Here is a 20,186-nt window from a genome sequence, read left to right as displayed (position 1 = left end):
AGACTGAAGAAAAAAGCCCTTGTATTCAAGGAAAAAAGGAAAATAAAGATGAGAATCCCATTAAGGAAATATTGAATCCCCCTTTTAGTCCCTGAAGAAAGATATGAATTGTCAAGTTGAGAATATGTCTCATCTCTTAGATGAATATGCTAGTTGTGTTAAATCCATTTTCCCCATTGTTGGTTTGGATTGCTCAGGAAATGGATCTCAATACATATCAGAGGATAAATTCCAGAGCTTAATCTTGGAAAAGGGTATAAATAGTATGTCAACAAAGATAAACTATGATTTGACAAAGGAAACCATGAGTGTAGAAGACACAGACTTTGAAGAGGACAGTGGGTTCACTAGAGTCACCAGGAAGAAAAGTGCTAAGAAAATGACAACTCCTGGGATGTCTACTAGGAACAGAGTTAGAGGTGATGTGGGGACAAGAGGAAGTGTTGGGAGGAAATCCTCAAGATGGCACAAAGAGAAGGATAGTAGTCAAAATATTGCTAATGGGATACAACCCACTATCCCTAAGATCTGTAAGAATCTAATTGCTTCTAAGTAATGAAGATAATTTCATGGAAAAAGCAGGGGCTAAATAGCTCTCATAAACAAGAAATTTTGTGTAATTTTGTAATAGATCACAAATTAGACATAGTCTTAGTCCAAGAGTGTAAAATACCTAAGGAAAGAGTTGAAAAATTGAAGTTCTTCACCTCTAGTGGGGTTCATGGTAATAGCTCTGAAGGTGCTTCTGGAGGAATTGCCTCATTTTGGAATCTTAATTTCATTAGCGGTTCATCGGTTTGGGAAGATCCTAATCATATTACTAATAAATTTCATCATGTTAGAGATGATTTCAGCTAGATCCTATCAAATATCTATGCTCCAAATAGAAAATTTGTAAGAATAAAATTTTGAAATTCTAGCTGATTTCAGAGATAAATTTTCGAATGATGCTTGAATAGTTATGGGTGATTTCAATACCTCAATCAATGATTCTGAAAAATTTAGTGGATCCCAAGTGTAGATGGATAGTAAACTAGATCTTATGGTCATGGTCTAATTGATATGGATCTCAAAAGAGCTTCCTTCACCTAGACTAATTATAGAGTTGGTAATGACCTTATATAGGTTAGACTTGATCATGCTCTAGTCTCCAATGATGGTTGTGTAATTATTTATGTTCTCTATTTGCTCTCTCAAGAATTGGCTTTGATCACTATCCAATCAGTTTTGTTGTTGAATTGTTAACTAGGAAAAGGAATTTTCCTTTTAGATTTGAGAAAATGTGGCTTTCTAATCCTTCTGTTGTTCTCAAATTTTGATTCCCCCTATTCCCTTTGTAAGAAAATTTGATAACTCTGTTTGCATACAAAGAGGACAACAAGAAAATAGAATTCTAGAATAACATATAACAAGGTTTCAGCAAAACCTTCTGCACTTTGAACTTATTCAGAGCTCAGGCAGGTATACCTTTTGTGAATATTTTCACACTTTTAAATTGAGATCCATAGTAAACCAATTCTAAAAACCTATGGACTTCATCACCTCAATAAAACTGAAACATTAAAGAAATCTTGTGCTCATTTTCAGTCTTGATCCCAAGAAATATAGAAAGAGTTCCACAACTAATATCAGTGCCTTATCTAGGCTATAGAGTCACCCAAATTAAACAAGAGTTCCAAATCTAAATATTCTCATACATTTCATCATTTCGGCTTTCATCAACCCTATACATGCCCAACATATATATAGGTTATTTCCCTTTAAACTAAAACTGTTTATCAAATTTAAAGTAGAAAACAATTGATTTACTGACATAAATACTTCACGCATAATTAATTCCTCTCCTGAAGAGAAAAGCCAGAAACATATCTATAAGACTACCTTACAATCCATGTTCAATCGAATAACCCTAAATTATTCAAATGAAACCAGTAAACTAATGAATGCACACTAGAAGAAAACAAAGATTTAGGCTTGAAAAGCTTTTGATCTGTATATTAATATTTATTTTCAAAAATCTTACATAACTCAAGGTAATTCTGAAATAACCAGAAAACCCTAGATATATTTCAGCAGAGTTTCTTTACAAATTCTTGTGATATCCTATCCTTAAGTCCTGGTATCCATTTATAAGAGTATGGATACAAAACAAGCTTTGGACTTTCCTAAGAATAGTTTGTTACAACTGCAATTTTATTCAAAAAAAAGTTACAAGTCATTTTCAATCCTAGCGGAATTTAAGTTTGTTATTCTGTTGCAGCATCTTCTAACTATTCTTGGACTTCCTCTTCTTGCACTTCATACTTGCTTTTCCATTCTTGGAACACAGTTTGTTTAACCTTTTCCACGTGATTCTTAATTGCCTAACCTCTGTCTCCAAAAAACCATAATGTGACTTCACTTTCTCAATTTCCTCAATTTTCTTAAAAAACAAAGATGTGTCATCTATATTAATGACCTCATTTACCCATTGAGACAAGTTATATCCTAGCTCATCAAGCCATGCCTTTTCATCTTTTAGCTAACTTGGACCAACAAAACCCTTGGGAAACAATTCATACTTATGCTCAGCATATTCCTTCTTGTATAAGTTGGCTTTTCTCTTTACACTGACCCTTTCTTCTGCTAACCCGGTCATGCCTTTTACTAACTCACAAGTGGATTTGATACTGGCATCAGCCTCTACCTCTTCATGAGATGAACACATAAGTTCCAACTCCACTTCCCTAGGCATCCACTTATTCAAAATTGGCTCCAAAGTAGCCTTATCTTCTTTCAAATCAGTCAAAATATTCAAAATTCTTTTCATATAAATGTATACATCTAAGGCTCCTACTGTGTCAGCAAATTTCAAAATTGTGCCTCTGACCTTTTCTTCATATTTGCTTGGAAACAAGGCTTGAGCCTACTTCAAATTTATCAATTCATCTTGTATAGTCTCAGCTGGTTGAAAACCAGAGGTCATAGGAGAGGGGGGAAATTCAATGATGGGACTGGTGAGTGGAGGTCTTGCTGGAGAGGAGGCAAACATTAGAGTAGAGGACTCACCTTTTTGGTATTGCCCTGCCAATTGACTCTTTAAGTTGGAAATGATACTATCCCTAGTGTCCATCTCTCCTTTGGCCTCATTATAAGCCTTTAAAATTGTCTCTAATTTTACCTAGAGATCAGCCCTCTCCTTAGCTTCCTTCTCAGCTACTGCCACACTGAATTTTGTTGTCTCTAGAACCATGCTGGCAACTTCCACAACTTCTATGTCCTGCACTCTCTTCATAATCACACCCCCAAGGTAATTGGACTCTAAAGTGTCCTTCCTTCTTCTGCTCTCATCCCTCTTTAGGGACCACATGACCAAAGTAGCACTATCCTTGCTAAATGTCACTCCTTCCAGGGGCTTGGTTGCTTTCCTTACTGCCTCAAGCACTAAGGCATCTGCTATGTCCCACTCAGGAAGAATCAGCACACCAGCTTTTGCTACCATTTCTCTCCCCTTTTCAAGAGTAATGGTTTTAAACTCTGTTATCATTTCTTGTTTTATTTCTTCTTCCAATGCAACCGCATCTTTGTGGGGCTGCTCATTCTTCTTCTTCTCACATCTTGCCTTGAATTGTTCAATGTTTTTCCTCCAAACAAAGTTATTATCAGCCAGGAACTCATCACTGGCTTGTTTGATGGCAGGGTCTAGCTCATTTCCTTTAAACTCTTCTGCAGTCAAGTTCATCTTAGCACTCGGTGGCTCTTTAGGCATTCCCTCTTGTGTTTCCTCATAAGTGTAGGCAATCTCCCCAAGACTCCCTAGCTACAACAACTGCTCAGCCATTGCATGTTCATCTCCCACATGTATTGGGGATTGGGATGGAGAGTATAAAGGTTCACCTACTTGTACCTCTTTTCCCACCCTTTGCCTTTTAGGGGAGTCTTGGATGTCAATGACATCTTCTATTGGTCTTTTCCCTTTTGAAGTGGAAGGCTCATCTCTAATTGGCACTAGCACACTATACTTTAGCCTCTTGTGCATCACATATTAACCAGGAGGGATGGCCTTGGAAAAGGCTGGCTTGGCTAAAACCAACTTATCCTTTTTCAGGATCACTTCTCATCACAGCTTCCCTCTTCTCCTTTAAGGTTTGCATTAAGTCTTCAAAATAAAGAATCAAGAATTTAGTATTTTCCTCAAAGGGAGTAAAACTAGACAAAGGGTCATAACCAATATCAAATTGGTGAATAAAATCAAGAGCCTTTTTATATGCTATCCATTTCTCTTTCCTCAATTCCTTCTCATCTAGATTGAATTCATTTCTGATCAGATCCTTAGGAAAAAGGAACTGATGTGGTCTGCCTTTACATACGGCTCTTTTCCCAAACATGTCATTAAAGAAATCTTTAGGGTCAGTGAACCTTGACACTACAGTATACAACCTGTAGGGTTGAAAGAAATCATCAAAATGCTTCCAACCACCCCTGGTAATTACAAACTGATGTGCAATGGTGATAGTTGGAAAAATGGTTCCTTTCCCCCTATTTGTTAATTTTGCCTCTTGCACAATCCCAGTTTGCCTAAGGACCTCTGCAATGTTGGTATTTTGGTATGGTTTTGTCATTGATGTCAACACCTACTAAAACACTAGCACTTAGGAGATCCAGCAGCATTCACTGACTAGCAAGTAACTATTACACAGTTACTGGTATATGGTACACCGGCAAGATATAATGATCACCGACACTTGGAAAGGCATGGAAAACACTTGGTAATGTCGAAGACATCGTCTACACATCTTGTCCTGGAGTTTTGTTCATTGGTATATTCACAGTTGCATATTTGCTGTTACTAGCAAATAGGTCTAGGGTTACATCGACAGGTTTATCTTTTCCAGATCAACATGGCATGCTATGGAGATGATTAATTATTGTTGTAAATGCATTAAGCTGACATGTTCAATCAGTTATTGCATTGGATATTATATTGTTTGTAAAATGTTTTTATTGTAATATCTTGTAGAACCGAGCTACTAAAATTGGTCTTAGGTTATGCTATAAATGTAAGATCTTATTTGTAAGATCAAATGTGGAATGCAAAAAAGGATTGTGTGAAGGTATATGCGAGATTAAGCAGATCTATACATGAAGAAATCATTTGAAGGTGAAGATAGGTTTTTGTGAAAGCATATCAGCATTACACTGGTACTGAATCCAACATATGGAGATGCTATTTTTTGCAGTACATTCTTATTGGATTTAACCATCCAACTGTAGTCAGTTTAACTCCCATTTTGTGATTGAGCAGTGAGCTCTAGGCTGTTGGCCTTTCTGCATGTGCAGACCCCATTTATGTATACTTACTATCTGCAGTAGTATCATCTAATTGTGAGTAAGGTTTCCCATCGTGGTTTTTCCCCTTATAGGGTTTCCATGTACAAATATTGGTGTTATGTGTTATGGATGACTTTGTGTTTATGTTTCATGCACTAATCTTTACCGATATAGCAATTAACTGTTATAACTGTCTACCGACATACTTAGCTGGTTTACCAATATTAAGCATTAAGTTGGTTAAATTATTTTTGGTTTGAATTTATTTGACAACTGATTCACCCCCCTCTCTTAGTTGTCTCTAGGACCTAACAATTGGTATCAGAGCTTAGTCCTCTTTTATAGAAGTTTAACAGCTTGAGGAGATCCAATGTCTACTAATTATTTCAGGAAGGACAGTCCTAAACTTGATGGAACCAACTATGGCATATGGAAGATCAGAATGGAGACACATCTAAATTGCATTGGAAAAGACATCTGGGAAGTTACAAAGAATGGTTATACTACTGTTGTACTAGGTCAGCCTAGTCCAGCTAACTTGACAAAAGATGAGGAAAATGATTGCAAAGCAAGAGAAGCACTTTTGAGCGCATTATTTGATCAAAAAATCATGGGACTATTAGATAGGTCTACTGCTAAAGCTATTTGGGATCATTTGGAAACACTGAATGAAGGAGATTCCACAGTCAAAATTGCAAAACTTGAAAGCTTTTGAGTCAAGTATGAACATCTGAAAATGGAAGAAGATGAAAGGATTTCTGCTTTTATGGAAAGAGTAAATGAAATTGTTTTGGGTACTAAATGTTGTGGAGGAACCTTAAGTGAGGATGAAATTGTTTCAAAAGTTTTAAGAGGATTGCCGTTGACATACAAAATGAAATTCACTGCTATAAATGAGTTAAGAACAATGCCTAATACATCAGTTACTAGGGATACATTGATTGGGAAACTTTCAGCTTTTGAAATTGAAGAATTTGGTCCTATTGCTACTATAAAGATAGATTTGGCCTTTAAAGAATCAACATCATCTACTCCATTATTTGACAACTCTGATTGGAAAGTCTTTATGCAAGAGAACTTGAAGAAAGTAGGAAAGAAAATGAAGAACTTGAAGAACTTGAAGCACTATTTGCAAGGAAAATGCCTAAAGGTCTAGTTGGAAGTAAGTATGAAGGTAAAGCACCCTTTAAATGTTTTAACTGCAATAAGATTGGTCATATGGCTTCAAGATGCCCTGATAGACATGCTAGACTAAGAGAAGAAGCTAGAAGAACATACAAGCCTAACCCTGAATATCAGAGATACAGATTTAAGAAGAATAAAGACAAATCTTGTTACATTGCTGATGAAGGTGTTACTGATGATTTTGATGAGGATCCGACAGACAATGGATGGGTTTTTGTTGCTATAATAGAAGATCAACCAGCACCTACTACTCAACCAGTAGTACAGGCCTTGGCAGCTAAAGTTGAAGTAAAGGATGAATGGATCATTGATTTAGGATTCTCACATCATATGTCAAGAGACAAAGGTAAATTCTTGAACTTTCAAGAATACAATGGAGGCTTAGTGAGATTTGGAGATGACAAAGCTTGTTCAATCAAAGGTAAGGGTTCAATATCTCTTGATGGTAAGCATAACACTGACAATGTCTACTATGTTGAAGGATTAAGGCATAATCTTTTGAGTGTTGGTCAATTAGTTGAGAAAGGATTTCAATTACAATTTAAAAATGGAAAATGCAAAATCATGAATAGAACTGGTTTGGAAATTATAACCAGTAATTAGACTAGAGGTAATATCTTTCATTTGAATAACAGTGAAAAGACATGCTTAATTGCACATATAGATGAAATTTGGTTATGGCATAAGAGACTCTGTCATGTAAACTTTGATTGCATGGTAAAGATCAGTACTTCTAAGGTAGTTAGAGATTTACCTAAAATTGTCAAACCTCAGAATACAGTATGTAAGGAATGTCAATTTGGAAAACAAGTTAGAGCTAGTTTCAAAATTATTCCAGAAAAATCAAATAATGCTCTTGATTTGATTCACACTAATTTATGTGGTCCAGCTAGAACTAAAAGCTTACAAGGTGATAGATATTTTATGCTAATCATTGATGACTATTCTAGAATGTGTTGGGTTACTTTTCTTAGAGAAAAATCAGAAGCACTTGGAAAGTTCAAATTATTCAAAGCAATGGTAGAAAATGAAACCGGTAAGAAAATCAAATGTTTAAGATCAGATCAAGGAGGTGAATTTACATCTAAGGACTTTAATACATTCTGTGAAGTAAATGGAATCTGAAGACAGCTATCAGCACCTCAGACACCACAACAAAATGAAGTTGTTGAAAGAAAAAATAGAACTATCTTGGATGCAACAAGAAGTATGTTATCAGAAGCAAACCTACCACATGTGTATTAGAGAGAAGCAATCAGCACAGTGGTCTATACATTTAACAAAGTTCACATCAAAGGTGAAACCGGTAAGACCCCTCATGAAAAATGGTTTGGTAATACTCCTACTCTTAATTATTTCAGAATATTTGGAAGTAAATGTTATATCAGAAGAGATGAGTATATTGGAAAATTTGATCCTAGAAGTGATGAAGGAATATTTCTTGGTTATTCATCTAAGAGAAAAGCATATAGATGTTTTAACAAGAGATTGCGGAAAATTGTTGAGAGTACAAATGTAAAGATTGATGAACAATTCAGAGGAACTTCAAGGTATATAGACTCTGAACCAGCAATAGAAATTTTGACAAATGAACCTACTCTAAATCCACCGGTACAAAATTAAGATCCAATTACACGGTACCATCTGAGGATTCCACAGTAATTGAGGAACAACAACAAACTAAGACACCCAGGTATGTAAGACTGAATCATTCTGAAGATCAGATAATTGGAAACAAGTTTAAAGGAGTTATGACAAGAGGAAGATTGACAAATGAAGAGGTATGTCTTATTTCTCAAATTGAACCATCATCTGTTAATGAGGCATGTGAAGATAAATTTTGGATTAAACCTATGGAAGAAGAATTAGAATAAATTAAGAAAAACAACACTTGGACATTAGTTCCCTGGCCTAAATGTAAAATTGTAATTGGAACCAAATGGGTATTTACAAACAAAATTAATGAAGATGGTAAGGTTGTCAGAAATAAAGAAAGACTAGTGTGTAAGGGATATTCTCAGAAAGAGGGAGTTGATTACAATGAAACCTTTGCATCGATAGCTAGAATTGAGGCAGTCAGATTATTTTTGGCTTTTGCAGCACACAAGAACTACAAAGTTTATCAAATGGATATTAAATGTGCATTTTTGAATGGAGATCTTGAAGAGGAAATATACATTGAACAATCTGATGGATTTTCTTTGATAGATGACAATAATATGGTTTGCAAGTTAAGAAAAGCTCTGTATGGACTAAAACAAGCTCCAAGAGCTTGGTATGCAAGATTGGATAAGTATCTTGTAAAGATTGATTTTACTAAAGGAAATGCAGACAACAATTTATATTATAAAGTAACTAATGATGAAATCTTGATTATAGAAGTATTTGTTGATGATATAATCTTTGGAGGAGAAGATGGATTATGTAAGGAATTTTCTATTAAAATGCAGCAAGAATTTGAAATGTCTATGATTGGAGAAATAAAATTCTTTTTAGGATTGCAGATTTCACAGACTAATAAAGATATATTCTTGAGTCAATCCAAATACTTAAAAGAGTTACTAAAGAAATTTAGGATGGAGAACTCTAAACCGGTAAGCACACCTATGACAACAAATGACAAATTATCACAAAGGGATGAATCTACACCTGTTAATCCAACTAGATACAAATCTATGATAGGAGGTTTACTGTATTTGACACAAACCAGACCTGATATTATGAATGCAGTATGTATTGTTTCAAGATTTCAAAGTAATCCTAGAGAAAATCATGAATCGGCAGTAAAAAGGATTTTCTGGTACTTACAAGGCACTATAAATCTTGGATTATGGTATCCTAGAGATGACACTTTGAATTATGTGCATACATAGATGCAAATTGGGCAGGAGATGTGGATGATAGAAAAAGCACCACCAGTGGTGCATTCTTTCTTGGAAACAGACTAGTTTCCTGGTTGAGTAAGAAACAAAGTTGTACATCTTTATCAACAACAGAATCAGAATATGTTGCAGCAACAACTAACTGTACGCAGGTACTATGGCTTAAGCAAATGTTGAAAGATATAAAGGTAAAATGCAAGGAACCTATTACTATCTATTGTGATAACACTGCAGCAATTGATATATCTAAGAATCTGGTATTACATTCTAAAACCAAACATGTTTCTATCAAAATGAATTTTCTAAGGGAAAAATTTGAAGCAAAGGAGATAAAACTGGTTTATGTGAATACTAAAGAGTAGATTGTAGATATTTTCACTAAACCTTTGCCTAAGGAGACTTTTGAATATCTCAAAGATCAGCTTGGAGTCATACCACCACCGGTAGAGACTTAGACAGTTGATGATTGTCATCAACCAACAAAATTAATAGAGAAATCTTTTATTTTGGTCTTTGATGAGGAAGCTACTTCTCAGGGGGAGTAGTTGGTATATTGAATTGATTGGTATTTTGTATATGAACTTGGTTTTATTGTAACTTTGGAATTTGATGTCAAAGGGGGAGAGATATATATGGAAAACACACTATATTTTGGGGAGAGATTGGTTTGAAAAACACATGTTGCTCCCAGCGGGAGAGATTGTTGTTTAGGAGAGATTATTACTCTCTGATTTCTAGTTATGATCTTTTTGGAGATTGTTGATTTTTGATACTTGGCATTTCTGTTTTGGCACTTAGATGGTTTTTCCATCTTGTGTTGCCATCAATGCCAAAGGGGGAGATTGTTGGTATTTTGGTATGGTTTTGTCATTGATGTCAACACCTACTAAAACACTAGCACTTAGGAGATCTAGTAACATTCACCGGCAAACAAGTAACTATTGCATAGTTACTGGTATATGGTACACTGGCAAGATATAATGATCATCGACACTTGGAATGGCATGGAAAACACTTGGTAATATCAAAGACATCGTTTGAACATCTTGTCCTAGAGTTTTGTTCATTGGTATATTCACAGTTGCATATTTACTGTTACCGGCAAATAGGTCTAGGGTTACACTGGCAGGTTTATCTTTTCCAGATCAACATGGTACGCTATGGAGATGATTAATTGTTGTTGTAAATGCATTAAGCCGACATGTTCAATTGATTATTGCATCGGATATTATATTGTTTGTAAAATGTTTTTATTGTAATATCTTGTAGAGCCGACCTACTAAAATTGGTCTTAGGTAATGGTATAAATGTAAGATCTTATTTGTAAGATCAAATATGGAATTCAAAAAAAGGATTGTGTGAAGGTATATGCGAGATTAAGTAGAGCTATACACGAAGACATCATTTGAAGGTGAAGCTAGGTTTTTGTGAAAGCATATCAGCATTACACCAGTACTGAATCCAGCATATGGAGATGCTATTTTGTGCAGTACATTCTTATTGGATTTAACCATCCAACTGTAGTCAGTGTGACTCCCATTTTGTGATTGAGCAGTGAGCTCTAGGCTGTTGGCCTTTCTACATGTGCAGACCCCATTTATGTACACTTACTGTCTGTAGTAGTATCATTTGATTGTGGGTAAGGTTTCCCATCGTGGTTTTTCCCCTTACAGGGTTTCCATGTACAAATATTGGTGTTATGTGTTGTGGATGACTTTGTGTTTATGTTTCATGCACTAATCTTTACTGGTATAGCAATTAACTGTTATAACTGTCTACCGACATACTTAACTGGTTTATCGGTATTAAGAATTAAGTTGGTTAAATTATTTTTGGTTTGAATTTATTTGACAACTGATTCACACCCCCCCCTCTCAGTTGTCTCTGGGACCTAACATGAAATTCCTATCTTCAATGGGACTTGATAGGGAAGCAAATATGGAGTTCCTCTAAATCCATACACTCTAAACACAGTAGAGACAAGGTACACATATATATCAACCCAGTTATGCACAATCTTGATACCTTCAACAAATTCTTTAGGCCTCAGGAGTTCTAAAAGAGCCTTAGGGATCCTAGGGTTTTGTGGGCACAAGAGGATCCTAAGCCTAGATGCAAAGCATCTATCAAACTTCAAATAACTCGCATCCTCTCTATCCCAAGATAGAATTATGCTCCATAATTGCATAGGCATCTCTTCACCATCCTTCTTAACTAGGTCCATTTCCTTAGCAAAATAATCAACACCTTTGAATAAAAGCATGTGCATAAGAAGAGAATACCACCTAAAAGGTCTATCTACCTTAGCATTTTTAATACCTACTAGCCCTGCATGAATTGCATCAGTGAGATATGGTGTAAAATCAAAAGTTACTGCCAGAGAGGGGTTCAAAATTTGTGCTATCATTAGCACATAATGGGTTGGCATGGTTGTTTCAGCATCTTCCCCAAAAATATGGCATAGGGACTAATACATCCCTTTAGCCCTTAGATTAAATAAATTCAAAGAGAAAGGTTCCATGGTACTAGGACCTACAACAGTCAATCCTCCTATTTTGACAAAAAACTCTTTTAAAGGGTCACTCCTGAAGTGATCTCTTTGCACATTATAAACCTGTGCAAGTGTGTCAAAATTTATGGGCTCCAAGTAGTTCAAAACCTCATTGAGTCTGAATACTTTCCTAAACTCATCATCATTTATCTCAATTAAAGCTCCTCTGTTTACATTTCTAACACATTTGGAAATAGGGTCATAATTATTGGCAATTTGGGTTAACAAGTCTACATCCATGAAAACCCCAGGGACTATGAGCTTTCCTACATCTAACTCCCATATACTGTTCATTGGAGCAAGGGAATGTCTCTGGCCAAATCCCACCTTGAAGAGTCCTAGACTTGATATCCCTATATATGAATCCCTCAACCAGTTTCCTTTGTGAAACAAACCATCACCAATTCTCAGTCGGGGGGCCTTGGGCACTATTCTTTCATTTTAGCAGCGACATTAGTGGACATGGTTAACTATTCTAATAAATCATCACATATTGCTCTATCTTGATAATTCACCTTCCCTATGAAATCTCTTTGAGGTGCCATTTTTGAATTATAGCTATCTCAATTTAAAACTTAAACAAACCTCTAAGAAGACAAGCACCCAGTGATATCAATTCGAACTGTAACAGTCAAGCAATATGTAGAACTTACTTGTTGCCTGAAGAAATTTTCTCTGTGCAATGGTTCCTCTGCAAAACTCTTTGAAATGACGCTAAAATTCAGTTGATGTGAAGCTTAATATGACAACTGAGCATTGAAATGAAACATTAAGCCACATGCTTCAGCAAACAATTCGCAATTGAATTCAAAAATTGGCTCCAACGGACCACAAAGAAAAAATAAGTGTCCTGAATTTTCGCTGCTTCACGAAGGTTAAAAACCTCACATCTTTACCATGTGAAACAACATCGTCCATTGGATCCTGAAGAACATACTCATTCTTTACCTTACCTGGGTCATCCTGCTTAGAAACGGGCCCCACCTTCTTTTCGCTGGTTCGCGAAGAATAAACCTCATCCATCTCTTCCATGCAAAACAGTGTTGGTCGTTAGATCTTTTGCCATCCACTCGATCTTTACTCTCCACGGTGACTGCTAGTTTTTTAACTAACCACACAAAATTGTCACCGCTAATGGTTTTCGTTGCTTCGCAAAGGTTAATCACCTTGTATCTTTGGGCTGCAAAACACCACTCATCGTTGGATCACTTTCAAGATGTGTGGCTTTTAACATCATTTATCCTTCAAAGTGGTACCTCTGCATGGAATCCCCTTGCCCTATTGATTTCCGACAAATAGCTCCTACATGTCATCCATTTATTCATTCAAGAACTCCATCGGACTCCACATCTAAACTGCCATGTGTTTTACTTAGCCATGAATTTCATCACCGCCACCGCTCAATCGAAGTGGGTCCTTCATGATCCTTTGGCACCATATGTCCCACCGACAGATCACCTTTTTCCCTAGCTGGACATCCAGCTGTATTGCCGCATCATTCGCCATGTAACCGCTAGCTCCTTTTCGCCACTTCGCGAAGAGTAAACTTCATGTTGCTTCTGGTTGCAAAACAACGCGGGCCGTCCAATCAACTCCAAGTTGATCGGTCTTTAAAAATCAAGATCTGTCTATATGTTGGGCCTACCATCCTTTCGCTACTTCACAAAGTATAAAAGGCATGCTATTTCGCCAAGAGAAATAGCACGGACCATTGGATCTATTTCAAGATGCACCCTTTTTACCTTACAAGCAACCCTTTCACTAGGCCCACTACCTTTTCACTACTTTGTGAAGGTTAAGTTTCACACATCTTCCCTTCATGAGATCGCGTGCACCGTCAGATCGATCAGAACCTGTACAATCTTTACGAGGCCCGACAAAGAAAAAAAAACTTAGGGGAAGTCGTAAAAATAAAATATATTTAAGGACCTGCCCAAGGCAAATGTAAAAGGGGGACCTCTTTTCATGATGGAGAGACCCTTCCACTTAAGTGGAAAAAGTAACACGGAAATAGTTCGCAGGGACTTCAAGATATAAAAGAGGAAATTGCAGAACCTTAAACCATTAGACCAAAAACCCATAGAGGCAGAGATGAAGTACAAAGCACAATTTTGCAGATTAGAATGGATTAGAGAAAAAAATCACCCAATGGTCAAAATAGTGATAACACCTTCCCTTCATGATAATATCAAACGATGGTGGAGTATTAGTATTAATGGTTCTGCCATGTTTAGAGTTGCAAAGAAGTTGGGGGAGGTCAAGAAGAATATGAGAAACTAGAACAAGGAGTCCTTTGGGCACATTTTTGTCAACAAGACTGCTATCCAGATGGAATTGAAAGAAATTCAAGAAAAAATTTAGGTGGAAGGCTCTAAGGATGGATATTTAGCAAGATAAAATGATATTCTATCAAAATTCCATGATATTATATCTAAGGAGGAGGAATTTTGGAAGCAGAGGTCGAGAGCTACCTGGCTCACTTCTAGTGATAGGAAAACCAAATTATTTCACCTCTCTACTATGAAACAAAGGGCCTCTAATATAATCAACCACATTTTCAAGAATGGAAATAAGATCGAATCTAAGGTTGATATAAGTTGTGAGGTGGTTTGACATTTTCATGAACTTTTATCTACTGACACGAGACTAAGACCTAAGGCTCAACAATATCTAATTGATGCTATTCTGAGTATTCTTAATGAAGAACATAATAAAATGCTTTTAACTATTCCTTTTACTCAAGAGATTAAAAAATAAGTTTTTTCCTTTGGTGGCAACAAGGCCCGAGGCCTTGATTATTTCCCTATGTTTTTCTTTTACACATTTTGGGACATTATTGCTGAAGATATTTGTACCACTGTGAAGGAGTTTTTTGGAGCTAGAAAGATCCTTAAAGAGATTAATTCTACTTTCATTGTTCTCATACCCAAAGTTCCTGGAGTTGATTCCTATGATGCTTTTCATCCCATCAGTCTTTGTAATTCATTTTACAAGATCATTTCCAAAGTTCTCACCTTTAGATTACTGACTATTCTTCCTCAAGTCTTATCTCTTCTCAGCAGACTGGATTTATCTTGGGTAGACAAATTCTAGATTCGACTGTTATAATGCACGAAAACAAACATTCTCTGGTGGAATCTCAGAGACAGGGATTTCTTCTAAAGCTAGACTTGTCTAAAGCTTATGATAGAATGGACTGGGATTTTCTCCTCAAGGTCATAGTGGCCTTTGGCTTTGGAAAGAAGGTTCGGCAACTCATTTGGAAACTAATTTCCACAACCAATACCTATATTTTGGTTAATGGATCGCCTTCTCATTTTTTCCAGTTTTCTAGGGGTATTAGACAGGGGGATCCCATATCCCCTATCCTTTTCACAATCATGGCAGAAAGCATTGGAAGGTATTTACAAAAGATGGTTAGAGATGGTATTTTAAAGGGGCTCCACCCTTCTTCTAATTCTACTATCTACTCACATCAACATTTTATTGATGATACAATTTTGATGGGAACTTCTACTATTGGAGAGGCCAAAAGATTCAAAAAAGTCCTCATTACCTATGAAGAAGCTTCAAGATAGTTCATAAACAAAGGTAAAATCTCTCTATTCTTTCTTAATACTCTTGTTGAAAGGCAACAAAGAATTGTTAATATTTTGGGGTGTACTGTTGGAGACTTCCCTTTTATTTACTTGGGGCTTCCTTTAGGTTCTTTACCATCAGATTCTTTTTGGATATCCCTGATGGAGAGGTTCAATAAGAATCTTGCTAGCTGGAAAGGTGCTATCCTTAATCAAGCTAGAAAATTTAATTGTTGAAGGCTACCTTACAGAAGCTTCCAGTTTATGCTCTGAGTCTTTTTAGAATCCCTACAAAATATGGAAAATTAATTGATAGCATTCAAAAGAGGCTCCTATGGTTGGGAGTGGAGGATAAAAAGATAATCCTATTGATTTGTTGGAATGAGGTATGTAAGCCTAATAAATTTGGAGGGCTTGGTTTGAGGGACATTAGATCTTTTAATGAGGTGCTTTTGGCAAAGTAGGTGTGGAGGATTTACTCTAAGAGAATGGAATGAAATTCTATATTATATAGAAAATAATTAAGTCAAGTTACCTCTTTCAAAGATTTCATCACCTTTGATTGTTTACCTCTTGGATCCTATCTTTGGAACAATATCAATAAGGTTAGAAGCTTTGCCGCAAAAGGTGCTAGTTGGAATTTGGGTAATGGTACTAGTATCCTATTCTGGGAGGACTCTTGGATTGGAAAGGAGCCTCTTTGTCTCAACTCTTCTTTCAATCCCTTCAAGGAAGAGTGTAATAGAATATTTGGTCACTTTGTAGATGATTATTGGAGGAATGGTTGTTGGGTTAATTTGGTTCAGATTAGTCTGGAGTTATCCCCTCTGCAAATCCTCCTCAATTCATCTTGTGTGGACTAGTCAGATGATCTAATGGTGTGGAAAGTGGATCCTTATGGTATGTATTTGGTCTCTTCTACCTATTTTTTATGTTTTAGAATCAAAGTTCTTCAATCCCTATTTCGACTAAGGCCTTGATCAATATCTTTTCCTAAATTCTCCTCCAAAATAAAATTTTGACTATAGAAAACTTATGTAAGAGGGGATTTCATCTTCCCAACATTAGCATCCTTTATATGGTTGATGTTGAATTTGTCCCCCATCTCTTTATTAAATGTCCCTTTTCTTAGGAAATTCAGGGGAGAATGCTTCAACTATGGGATCTTTGCTGGGTCTTTCCATCTACTATGATAGATATGTTTATTCAATGGAGAGCTCCTAGTAATATTCTAGTTATCAAAATACTTTGGTCCTACTCTCTTCCACATATGGTTTGGGCTATATGGAAATAGAGGAATAATAAGATATTCAGAGACATTGCACTTTCAGTTGAGATTTTTTTCCACAAAATTCAGAGGGCTGTAAAGGAACATTTTTATTGCCTTAATTGTGCTCAATTGAGAAAAGAGACTCAAAACTACACTGACTATTATTACAGGATTGCAAATGCTTGGCAGAGTCAAATGGACATCTCTAGAGTCTTCAAGATGATAAGAAAACCCCATGAGGAGACGTATTGGATTGTGCCTCCTTTGGGATGGGTTAAAATCAATTTTGATGGGGTGGTGAAGGGTAATCCATGCCTTGCTAGGTGTGGGGGAGTGATCAGGGATTTTAATAATTCTCGTATCTCGATTGTGGAAATCCCCTTGGGTACCCAAACTAACCACATTGTCGAAGCCACTGGATCCTATCAAGCCCTCCTGATTGCCAAACAAATAAACTATACAAAGGTATGGATTGAAGGGGATTCTAAAAATATTATCCAATGTCTCAAGAAAGAAGTCAATCCATCTTGGAATATTGCTAATTGGATAAACTTATCTCATTAAATTATTAACTCTTTTGAAGAGTGTCAAATTTTCCATACTTATCGGGAAAATAATAAGGTGGCAGACCACTTTGCCAACTTAGGAGTTAAAGCCCATGAAAAATTAATTTGGCAAAGAGGGGATATTTTGAATGATGAAGTGAAGGGATTAATTAGGATAGATAACCTCACTAGCCGAGAAGCTAATTTACAATGATTTCAATGATGATTTATAAGTTGGACTAGAGATTTTTGGTAATTAGTATGAGTTTTGTGTGGTGTGTCAAGGACACTTCTTGGGTGTTAGGGTTCCCACAGATACTGAGAGGGGGGGGTGAATCAATATCTGACCGGTTATGAAATTTTCTTAAAACTGAATATGCAGAATATAAAGTAACAGTATACCGGTATGCAAGAATTAATGCAAATAATAGAATCAAAAGCATCCACATGAAAAGAACACCATAACACAAGATGTTTAATGAGGAAACCCAGTGTGGGAAAAACCTCAGTGGGATTTGTGACCCACAATATTCACTTACTGGCCAATAAGAGAATATTACTTACAATAGGGGCCTGCACATGCAGGAAGGCCAACTGCCTAGAGCTCACTGCTCAACAAGAAGTCACACTGACTTACAATGTGGATTTACACAAATCCAATATTCTATATTGCTTTACAATAGCATCTTCAATGCTAGATTCAGTACCGGTTCTTGCTCTGTTCTTTACATATACCCTTGACCTACAATTCGCACATTAGGTCTGCCTTATAATTTATTTATTACATTCTATCCATGTCCTACAAATGCCTACAATGATCTCTTTTATATACAAGAGTCATTTTACAATTTTCCAAGTCGGCTTACAATGATAAACAAAATATTACATATCAAAAATCCTGACGGCCTCTGTGCCGATATACATATTTCCTTCTGTGCCGGTGTACATCTTTTGTGCCGATGTACATCTTTTGTGCCAGTGCCAGTGTAGATTGATTTTGTTGATATCGGAGCACTATTCTGTTTGAGTAATGCTTTACTGGTATAGTGTCTTGTCGGTGCCATAGGATTGTAAGGTTGTTTGTGTAATGCTTTGCCAGTATAATGTCTTGCTGGTGCCATAGGATTGCAAGGTTGCCTGTGTAATGCTTTGCCGGTATAATGTCTTGCCGGTGCCATAGGATTGCAAGGTTGCCATCAATGACAAAACCTTCAATCACACACAATGTCTCATTGGAGTGTCCATATGAAAACAATCTCCCCGTTTGGCATTGATGGAAACACTCATGAGAAATTTCAAAAAGATATCCAAAAATGTGTATACCAAAAAAATGTTACCAAAAATATGAGGACTTCCCCTGAGCATGTGATCCCTGTGTTTTGAATTTTCTCATCTACTACTCCCCCTTTGGCATCAATGACAAAGGTTAGTAGATTTGTAGTTGTACCAATACATAACCTCAACCTTGTAGTTGGGTAGTTATTAATTGAAGAATATCTCCCAAAATTAAGTTTATACCATCCATAAACTTCTTGCTCTCCTTTATTGCTATCTCAGTTTTGTGTACTATACCAGTGAGATGCTGTAAGTGCTCTGCCGGTGTTTTGCTACCCTGTGTTAGTGCCTCTGAGATTTCCTTATGCAAAGATGCTAAATAGTCCAATCTTGGACTTAGTTTAGATCTCAAAATTTTTGCCTTGTTTATTATTTTCTCTTTTTCTCTTTCTAATTTGAGCAATTCTTCCTCAAAATTTGTTATCTTTTCCTCAAAAATTGATAATGTATCGGGTGAGTTAACAAAATTATCAGCAAGTTTATTGATCTCTTCCTATACCTTGCTCAACTTTTTGTCTACATCCGTGGTCAAAAAGTTTATCTTACAGGTGTCTTTATACAGAGTTTTGTACTGTTTCAATAAGTTGCACAGTTCCAGTAGAAGTGTGTCAAATTCCTTGTTACACTTCTTTATTCCTTCCTCAAAGAATTTCTATTTCTCTTTTTCTACACTTTCCTTTATAGTTTCTACCTTTGTTTGCTCAAAATTTCTAGAAATATATTTACAAAGTGTATCCAACTGGCCTAAAGAATATTTGTTGGCTATATTACAATTTGGAGCTATTAATTTCAAAACTAGAATTGAATCATCTATTGCTTTATAGGCTTGTGAGCTATAATCAGTTATTTTCTTGATAGAATCGAGCAATACCTTTGTTACATTTGATGGTGACCCAGTAAACTGAGTGCTAGTGGAAGGGACCATGCTGGTATTGACCTCTGGTAGGTTTGTTTGTGTCTCCACAGTTTTTCTTGCATCATTTCTTACCGGTAGCATCTGTTCTGGAGCCTTTAGCTCTGTTGGTTGCTCTGTTTGTGTTCCAGATTCCATCTTTTTCTCTGAATCTGCTGTTGGTTGCTCTTGGTTTCCTATTACCAGTTGCTCTTTATTATCAAATTTATATGTGGTATCCTTATCTAGCACTATGTTGATTTTTTGAGTATCAACATTCACAGTATATAGGACTTCAGGATTAGGATTGTTATCCTCTGTGTCCATGCTCTCAGCTGCCGGTTGATCTTCTGCAGTTGCTTTTACCAGTTGAGTATTTAAAGGAGGTGGGGGTAAGTTGTCTCTAATCTTGATACTTGGTGGTCCACCAACTTTACCTTTCCCTTTGTCCTTTTGATATACGAGAATGGGCTTGGGATTCATATATTCTTCTTGTTTTTTTTTTTCAATCAAGAATCTATCCCAACCATCTTCTGTTTCAGTTGAAACTTTAGTAACTCTACCTACCATTAATGATATTTGCTGGTGTGCAGTGGAAAAGACTGTCCGGTTGGCCTGAGCTATCAAATCATCAATTT

This window comes from Cryptomeria japonica, chromosome 3 (assembly GCF_030272615.1).
Source record: "Cryptomeria japonica chromosome 3, Sugi_1.0, whole genome shotgun sequence".
Taxonomy (NCBI): domain Eukaryota; kingdom Viridiplantae; phylum Streptophyta; class Pinopsida; order Cupressales; family Cupressaceae; genus Cryptomeria; species Cryptomeria japonica.
Note: the sequence above shows the minus strand (reverse complement) of the source record.